This window comes from Anopheles merus, unplaced genomic scaffold, assembly GCF_017562075.2.
Source record: "Anopheles merus strain MAF unplaced genomic scaffold, AmerM5.1 LNR4000090, whole genome shotgun sequence".
NCBI classification, from domain to species: Eukaryota; Metazoa; Arthropoda; class Insecta; order Diptera; family Culicidae; genus Anopheles; species Anopheles merus.
This window is the reverse complement of record NW_024427670.1, coordinates 77,501-87,500: the sequence shown is the minus strand read 5'-3', so window position 1 is coordinate 87,500 and position 10,000 is coordinate 77,501. Positions and strand designations below refer to the sequence as shown.

Genomic DNA, 10,000 nt, shown 5'->3' with positions numbered 1-10,000 from the left:
CCTCGGCAGGACCAGCTCATCTTTGAGCCGGCCGAGGGCTGCTCGTACAGGGCGCTATTCGAAAACATACGCCTAAACCCGCGATTGGCCGATGAGAACAAGGGAGTCGAGCAGGGCTACCGCACGTCGCGGGACTTCCTTCGCCTCTCGCTCAAAAAGGATGCAGACGCCGCTGCGTTGCTACAGCGCATCCAGACGGAGGTGGGCGATCTGGCCACTGGACGGATTATTACGGAGATGGCTGAGGTCCTCATATCCGGAATCGACATGTTGGCCAAGAAGGAGGATGTAGAACGCGGTCTGCAGCGGGCGCTGGAGCGCACAGCAGTTGCAGCAACAACATCCATGTGGGAGCGTCGCGACGGGACGCAACGTGCTCGTGTCCGACTGCCACGGAAAGACGCTGACCTCCTTCTGGACAAGCGTATCATAGTCGGACATTCGGTGTGCCTGGTACGCAGTGCCCCAAAACAACAGCGAAGCGCGGTTCGCTGTTTCCGCTGCTTGGAGCGCGGCCATACCACAACAGAATGCACCGGCGTGGATCGATCCAGCCTGTGCCTGCGCTGCGGAGCTGCTGATCATCGAGCGGCGTCATGCACTTCGGACCCGAAGTGCATTGTCTGCGGCGGCCCACATCGCATCGCCGCCCCCATGTGCAAAGGACTGCCATCACAATGCTGAACATCCTGCAGTTCAACTCCAATCATTGTGAAAACGCCCAGGACCTGGCGTTGCACGTGATGACCACCGAGGGTCTCGACGTTCTGCTCTTGTCCGAGCCCTATTGCGTACCGCGCAATAACGGCAATTGGGTGACGGACGAGAGTAAGACGGTTGCCATCGTCGTAAACGGCAACCGGCTGCCGATACAGCGTATCAGGCACCGTCAGACCCTCGGTGTGGTTGCTGCCGACGTGGGAGGAGTAACAATTGTGAGCTGCTACGTGTCGCCGCAGACGGGAGTCCCCGAGTTCCGGAGTACTATGGAGAAAATTGACCTGATCGTCCGCGGGTGCAGCCGGGTTCTCCTGGCCGGCGATTTCAACGCCATGCACCTTGACTGGGGAAGCAGCAGGACTTGCCCGAAGGGCTTGGAGCTTCTCCAGTTGGCGGACAACCTCGGGCTGGTGCTACTGAACAAGGCAGACTGCCTACCAACGTTCAAGGGGAACCGAGTGGGCACAACTCGGTTCCCGCCCAGCCGACCGGACGTTACATTCGCAAGCAGTGCGATAAGCCGTCTCGACCCGCGCGAAGACAGCGCCCGAGGCTGGCGCGTGCCCGACGTGGTTACGCTGAGCGACCACCGATACGTCCGGTACGAGGTTGGCGTGAGTCCACCACCAACGAGGGATCGGGCAGCACGGCGTGGACAGCGCCCGGCCCGTGTAAGCAACGCCGGTACGCGCTGGAAGACCAGTCAGTTTGACTCCCAGCTTTTCGGGAAAGCGCTGGCCATGATTGGGTTCGCCCGTCAAGCTAACAGCGTCGAAAGCTTGGTTGAGTCGCTGACCAGCGTCTGCGACGAGACGATGTCGCGGGTCTTCCCAGCGCAGGACCACACAGGTCGGCCAGCTTACTGGTGGACTCCGGCGATTCAGGCAATGATCGACGAGCTCTCCAGAAAGGAGCAGATGGCGAGGAGAACAATCCCGCCGGAAGAGCAGCTCCATCGGAACTCTCAGCTGCCAGAGAGAGCCTTCGGAAGGCTATTCGTTTGAGTAAGAACGAGGCGTTCGACCGGTTCTTGCTGTCGATCAGGGAGGATGAAACCGGAAACTTTTTCCGGAAGGTCTTCCACTGGTTCCAGGCGGCCCGCTCAGCCCCGGAACGCGATCCAGCAGAACTGCGGCGAATTGTCGACGCCTTGTTCCCGGTTCATCCGCCGGTAGAGTGGCCTGATCTCCGAGTTGGCAACATGGCGCCGCTCCGATCGATCGGCCTGACCGAGCTGGAGAATATAGCAGCCAGCATGCACCCGCGGAAGGCTCCTGGGCTTGATGGAGTACCGAACGCCGCACTTACGGTTGCTCTCAGGCAGCAACCGGAGCCCTTCCGCCGGGTGTTTCAGGAGTGCCTGGACACGTCCTGCTTTCCGCAGCCGTGGAAAAAGCAGCGACTGGTGCTCCTGCCAAAGCCAGGCAAGTCACCGGGCGAACCGTCGTCCTTTCGCCCGATTTGCCTGCTAGACAATACGGGCAAGGCTTTGGAGCGGCTGCTATTGAACCGGCTCAACGAATACATCGAGGATCCAGAGAGTCCGCAACTGTCTGAGCAGCAGTTCGGATTCCGGCGAGGGCGATCGACTCTGCAGGCTATACAGCAAGTCGTGGACGCGGGACGAAGGGCGAAGTCCTTTGGAAGGACAAACAACCGTGACCGGCGCTGCCTCATGGTTGTGGCCCTGGACGTCCGTAACGCGTTCAATACGGCTAGCTGGCAGAGCATCGCCGAGGCGCTCCAGGCGAAGGGAGTCCCCGTGCAGTTGTGCCGCATACTGCAGGACTACTTCGCCGACAGGGAGCTCACGTACGACACGGCGGACGGGCCGGTTACCCGCCGAGTATCGGCAGGTGTTCCACAGGGGTCCATATTGGGCCCCACATTGTGGAACATTATGTACGACGGCGTGCTAGCCGTAGAGCTCCCTGAGGGCGCCTCCATCGTGGGATTCGCCGACGATCTTGCGATCCTGGCAGCGGGGACAACACCGGAGCACGCAGCAGCGATCGCGGAGGAAGCCGTGGTAGCAGTCAACAGCTGGATGGTGCAGCACCATCTCTCCCTGGCACCGGAGAAAACGGAGCTGCTGATGGTGTCGAGCAAACGCAGCGGGTATAGAAATATCCCAGTTAACATCTGTGGAGTGGAAGTGCGCTCGAAGCGGTCGATCCGCTACTTGGGGGTCATGCTTCACGACCACCTGTCGTGGCGCCCACACGTCGAGATGGTCGCGGACAAGGCCCTCCGTGTGGTGCGAGCGTTGCGTGGCGTCATGCGCAACCACAGCGGCCCCCAAGTGAGCAAGCGGAAGCTGCTCGCCGCAGTGGCCGCGTCCATCATCCGCTACGGCGCACCCGTCTGGGCAGAAGCCGCGGACCTGCAGTGGTGCAGGCGGATTTTGGACCGCGTGCAACGGCCCCTGGCCCAGGGCATCACGAGCGCCTTCCACTCCACCAGCTGCGAGGTAGCGGTGGTTTTGGCCGGAGAACTGCCCTACCACCTCCTGGTGAAGGAAGACGCCCGCTGCTACAACCGACTGCAGTTGAGCCCGGACAGCAGTCGAGAGGCGATTCGCCAGGAGGAGAAGGAGGCATCACAGCAGCTGTGGCAGCAACAGTGGGACGACGAGGCGGCGCAGAACACCAGCCGCTATGTACGTTGGGCCCACCGACAAGTGCCAGACGTGCGCCTGTGGACGGGGCGGAAACACGGAGAGGTAGATTTCTACCTCTCGCAGGTCTCAGTGGACACGCCTTCGTCCACGAGTTCCTGCACGTGTTCGGGTTCGCTCCATCCCCGGACTGTCCCAGGTGCGCAGGGTCGGTCGAGTCGGTGGCCCACGTACTGTTCCAGTGTCCCCGCTTCGCGGATGTTCGCGCGGAGTTGCTGCACGGCGTCGACGAGGACAACCTCGGCAGCCGCCTGTTGGAGAGTGCGGAGTGGTGGGACCGCATCCAGCAAGCGGCTCGGCAGATCCTCTCCGTTCTGCAGGAGGACTGGCGGGAGGAGCAGCTAAACTTGGCAGCCGCCGAGGCTGCTCAGCCAGTTCCTGCATCCAGCCCGCCCGAGGACATGGCGGAGGCAGAGCGGAGACGGCTGATGCGACGCCGAGAGGTGCGCAACCGCAGCGCCCGGCGGATGCGGCAGCGGCGTCGGCAGGAGCGGCTCGGCGTGGACGAGGTCGTCCCGGCTATCTTGGCACGCGCAGCGGCCAATGACGACGCGGCCGACGACGTAGCGGAGCCGACAGGGGAGGTCGAGGAGGAGGAGGTCAGCCCTCCAGAGCCGCCAATCCCCCCGCGCAGCCGGGGATTGCCTCCCTCCCCACGCACGATGGAGATGCGGCGACTGCGGCGTAACTTTATGCAGCTCCAATACCGGGAAAGGCGTCGGGCCGGAGTGCTAGGAGCTGTTCCGCAGGGTCGCCAACGACGTGGGCGACTACCACCATCTGCAGCGGAAGTGGAGCGGCGTCGCATTAACCGGCGGCAGAGAGAGAGGCAGCGGCGGCTGGAGCAACGGCAAGCGGAGGTCGAGGCTCAGCCTCCCCCGTGGGACGAGCTGCCGAGCTCCCAGCTTGCCGAACGAAGAAGCAGCCTCACAGATGACGAGCGAGCTGCCGTAACATCGGCGAACGTGTCCGCGCGCTGACGCAGCTCTGTGATGATACGGTGAAACCTGCAAGGATTAGGACAAGGACAACGGTTACCGGAACATATTTAATGTTAAAAAGGCGGCAACGAAAACCTTTCACGAAAGGAAAAATAGTGAAAAAAAAAGTTTTTTGAATTCAAATAAATAAAGAGAAAGGCCCAAACGGGCGGAATTCCCGGCGGGGGGAAATCCGTTAGTGGTAACCCCCCGCCGGTAGGAGCGGGGTTCTTTCGGGAAACAATGGTCCTCAATAAAGAACTCTTGAAGAATTTAAAAAAAAAAAAAAAGAAGTGGAGCTTGCGGCTTAATTTGACTCAACACGGGAAAACTTACCAGGTCCGAACTTATTGAGGTAAGACAGATTGATAGCTCTTTCTCAAACTTAAGGGTAGTGGTGCATGGCCGTTCTTAGTTCGTGGAATGATTTGTCTGGTTAATTCCGATAACGAACGCGACTCAGTCAAGCTAACTAGAACGCTGTCAGTAGTGTGCCTCCGGGCGCACCTGACGTTAGGAGTGGCGGGTGTCCTCACGGGTGCCCGTCACTTAGTTTGCCCTGCTTAGCGGGACAACTTGTGTTTAGCAAGATGAGATTGAGCGATAACAGGTCCGTGATGCCCTTAGATGTTCTGGGCTGCACGCGTGCTACAATGTGAGCAGCAGCGTGTTCTCGCCTTATGGCGCCCCCATTCCGAGAGGAACGGGAAATCACCCAAATGCTCATTTAGTAGGGATTGGGGACTGCAATGGTCCCCATGAACCTGGAATTTCTAGTAAGTGCTAGTCATTAGCTAGCGCTGATTACGTCCCTGCCCTTTGTACACACCGCCCGTCGCTACTACCGATGGATTATTTAGTGAGGTCTCTGGAGGCACACCTTCCGCGATTCCTTCGTGAGTTGCAGTTGGCACGGCCGAAGTTGACCGAACTTGATGATTTAGAGGAAGTAAAAGTCGTAACAAGGTTTCCGTAGGTGAACCTGCGGAAGGATCATTAACGTGGTTATAATGAGTTATAACGAGGTTGGAGTGTTATGTTGGAGGTCGAGTGCGCTGCTTACCAAACTTTGAACGCGGTAACTTGCACTCGGCGCTGACATGCACGGCAAAACCTCAGTCTTGATATGTGCGGGGAGTTCCTTAAGGTTCTCTCTCCCGGAGATCGTCACTATCCGGGACGTACATTCATTTGTACCTGCATTTGCGTAAGCTTATGTAGAGAGCATATCAAGACGGGACGTGTTGTGTTGGTGGTCGAGTGCGTTGCATACCAAACTTTGAACGCGGTAACTTGTACTCGGCGCCTACACGCACTCCCTAACTGGTGCTTGGCCGTTCTTAACTATTGGTCTTGATATGTGCGGGGAGTTCCTTAAGGTTCTTCCTCCCGGAGATCGTCATTATCCGGGACGTACATTCATTTGTACCTGCATTAGCGCACGCTTTTGTAGAGAGCATATCAAGACGGGGAAAGGTTATGTTGGAGGTCGAGTGCGCTGCTTACCAAACTTTGAACGCGGTAACTTGCACTCGGCGCCGACATGGACACTTCCCTACTTACGGGTTAAGTTGTGAGTTATATTCAGTGTTTTATACACGTCTCGCAGAGAGACAGGTGATTGGCCGTTCTAACCTATTTGTCTTGATATGTGCGGGGAGTTCCTTAAGGTTCTTCCTCCCAGAGATCGTCACTATCTGGGACGTACATTAATTTGTACCTGCATTAGCGCACGCTTTTGTAGAGAGCATATCAAGACGTGAAGGGTTATGTTGGAGGTTGAGTGCGCTGCTTACCAAACTTTGAACGCGGTAACTTGTACTCGGCACCGACATGGACACTTCCAAACCCAAGGAATGAGTTGTGAGTTTTACTAAGAGAAACAGGTAATTGGCAGCGTTACCTATAATTCTTGATATGTGCGGGGAGTTCCTTAAGGTTCTTCCTCCCAGAGATCGTCACTATCTGGGACGTACATTAATTTGTACCTGCATTAGCGCACGCTTTTGTAGAGAGCATATCAAGACGTGAAGTGTTATGTTGGAGGTCGAGTGCGCTGCTTACCAAACTTTGAACGCGGTAACTTGTACTCGGCACCGACATGGACACTTCCAAACCCAAGGAATGAGTTGTGAGTTTTACTAAGAGAAACAGGTAATTGGCAGCGTTACCTATAATTCTTGATATGTGCGGGGAGTTCCTTAAGGTTCTTCCTCCCAGAGATCGTCACTATCTGGGACGTACATTAATTTGTACCTGCATAGCGCACGCTTTTGTAGAGAGCATATCAAGACGTGAAGGGTTATGTTGGAGGTCGAGTGCGCTGCTTACCAAACTTTGAACGCGGTAACTTGTACTCGGCACCGACATGGACACTTCCAAACCCAAGGAATGAGTTGTGAGTTTTACTAAGAGAAATAGGTGATTGGCAGCGTTACCTATAAGTCTTGATATGTGCGGGGAGTTCCTTAAGGTTCTTCCTCCCAGAGATCGTCACTATCTGGGACGTACATTAATTTGTACCTGCATTAGCGCACGCTTTTGTAGAGAGCATATCAAGACGTGAAGGGTTATGTTGGAGGTCGAGTGCGCTGCTTACCAAACTTTGAACGCGGTAACTTGTACTCGGCACCGACATGGACACTTCCAAACCCAAGGAATGAGTTGTGAGTTTTACTAAGAGAAACAGGTAATTGGCAGCGTTACCTATAATTCTTGATATGTGCGGGGAGTTCCTTAAGGTTCTTCCTCCCAGAGATCGTCACTATCTGGGACGTACATTAATTTGTACCTGCATTAGCGCACGCTTTTGTAGAGAGCATATCAAGACGTGAAGGTTATGTTGGAGGTCGAGTGCGCTGCTTACCAAACTTTGAACGCGGTAACTTGTACTCGGCACCGACATGGACACTTCCAAACCCAAGGAATGAGTTGTGAGTTTTACTAAGAGAAACAGGTAATTGGCAGCGTTACCTATAATTCTTGATATGTGCGGGGAGTTCCTTAAGGTTCTTCCTCCCAGAGATCGTCACTATCTGGGACGTACATTAATTTGTACCTACATAGCGCACGCTTTTGTAGAGAGCATATCAAGACGTGAAGGGTTATGTTGGAGGTTGAGTGCGCTGCTTACCAAACTTTGAACGCGGTAACTTGTACTCGGCACCGACATGGACACTTCCAAACCCAAGGAATGAGTTGTGAGTTTTACTAAGAGAAACAGGTGATTGGCCGTTCTCACCTATAAGTCTTGATATGTGCGGGGAGTTCCTTAAGGTTCTTCCTCCCAGAGATCGTCACTATCTGGGACGTACATTAATTTGTACCTGCATTAGCGCACGCTTTTGTAGAGAGCATATCAAGACGTGAAGGGTTATGTTGGAGGTCGAGTGCGCTGCTTACCAAACTTTGAACGCGGTAACTTGTACTCGGCACCGACATGGACACTTCCAAACCCAAGGAATGAGTTGTGAGTTTTACTAAGAGAAACAGGTAATTGGCAGCGTTACCTATAATTCTTGATATGTGCGGGGAGTTCCTTAAGGTTCTTCCTCCCAGAGATCGTCACTATCTGGGACGTACATTAATTTGTACCTGCATTAGCGCACGCTTTTGTAGAGAGCATATCAAGACGTGAAGGGTTATGTTGGAGGTTGAGTGCGCTGCTTACCAAACTTTGAACGCGGTAACTTGTACTCGGCACCGACATGGACACTTCCAAACCCAAGGAATGAGTTGTGAGTTTTACTAAGAGAAACAGGTAATTGGCAGCGTTACCTATAATTCTTGATATGTGCGGGGAGTTCCTTAAGGTTCTTCCTCCCAGAGATCGTCACTATCTGGGACGTACATTAATTTGTACCTACATAGCACACGCTTTTGTAGAGAGCATATCAAGACGTGAAGGGTTATGTTGGAGGTTGAGTGCGCTGCTTACCAAACTTTGAACGCGGTAACTTGTACTCGGCACCGACATGGACACTTCCAAACCCAAGGAATGAGTTGTGAGTTTTACTAAGAGAAACAGGTAATTGGCAGCGTTACCTATAATTCTTGATATGTGCGGGGAGTTCCTTAAGGTTCTTCCTCCCAGAGATCGTCACTATCTGGGACGTACATTAATTTGTACCTACATAGCGCACGCTTTTGTAGAGAGCATATCAAGACGTGAAGGGTTATGTTGGAGGTCGAGTGCGCTGCTTACCAAACTTTGAACGCGGTAACTTGTACTCGGCACCGACATGGACACTTCCAAACCCAAGGAATGAGTTGTGAGTTTTACTAAGAGAAATAGGTGATTGGCCGTTCTCACCTATAAGTCTTGATATGTGCGGGGAGTTCCTTAAGGTTCTTCCTCCCAGAGATCGTCACTATCTGGGACGTACATTAATTTGTACCTGCATTAGCGCACGCTTTTGTAGAGAGCATATCAAGACGGGACGTGTTGTGTTGGAGGTCGAGTGCGCTGCTTACCAAACTTTGAACGCGGTAACTTGTACTCGGCGCCGGCATGGACACGCCCAAACCCTAGTCTTGATGTGTGCGGGAAGTTCCTTAAGGTTCTTCCTCCCAGAGATCGTCACTATCTGGGACGTGCATTAATTTGTACCTACTCTAGCGCACGCTTTTGTAGAGAGCATATCAAGACGTCTCGTAAGAGACAACACTTGTACTTGTACAAGTTTGAGTAACCCATTGTTGCAGGTCGAGTGTGTTGCATACCAAACTTTGAACGCGGTTACGCCACTCGGCGCCGAAAGGCACTCTTTAAACCCTAGGCAGGGGATCACTCGGCTCATGGATCGATGAAGACCGCAGCTAAATGCGCGTCATAATGTGAACTGCAGGACACATGAACATTGATAAGTTGAACGCATATGGCGCATCGGACGTTTAATCCCGACCGATGCACACATTCTTGAGTGCCTACTAATTACCAAAGTCTCATTTAGTTAACTACAGTGGCCGTCCGCGAAGGTGCCCGGGTCATCCGACGCACTGGGCGGTCGCTGTGCATAATGACGTGCTTGGTCCCCGTCTGCGGGTCCTCGGGCGTTGAAAGTGGACACTCTCGAGCGTATGTTGGATGCGTTTCGTGTTGGTGGTGTTTGATGCGTAGGGTTTGTGGTGTGTGTCAAGCCGCATGGTTCGAACTAATGCTACGTCGTTCCCGATGGCCACCGGCAGTCTACTCTCCAGGCTAAAGTCGGCTCGTCTAGGGATTCGGAAAGCTAAGTCGCTGTAACTCATGTGGCCCATACACGGCGTTGCGCTACCACGCTAAGTTAGCCCTACATATACAAGTATCAACCCACGGCACGGGCGTAGCCGTAATACTTACGTCTCGGTTATACCACGTAGGCCTCAAGTGATGTGTGACTACCCCCTAAATTTAAGCATATTAATAAGGGGAGGAAGAGAAACCAACCGGGATTCCCTGAGTAGCTGCGAGCGAAACGGGAAAAGCTCAGCACGTAGGGACGGCATGGAAACGTGCCTGTCCGATTCCGTGTACTGGACCGGTCCGTTATCTATCACGCACTGTGCACTTCAAGTTCAACTTGAAGGTGGCCCATTCTCCCATAGAGGGTGATAGGCCCGTGGAAAGGCATGAGGTGAGGTG

The 10,000-nt window shown here is 54.2% G+C and overlaps 1 non-coding gene across 1 annotated transcript; it reads left to right on the top strand.

Moving 5' to 3' along the window:
- Nucleotides 1-9,147: 9,147 nt before the first annotated feature.
- On the top strand, nucleotides 9,148-9,305 carry LOC121601431. Its single transcript, XR_006006100.1, has one exon. It is a non-coding gene; the product is annotated as a 5.8S ribosomal RNA (ribosomal RNA).
- Nucleotides 9,306-10,000: the final 695 nt, after the last annotated feature.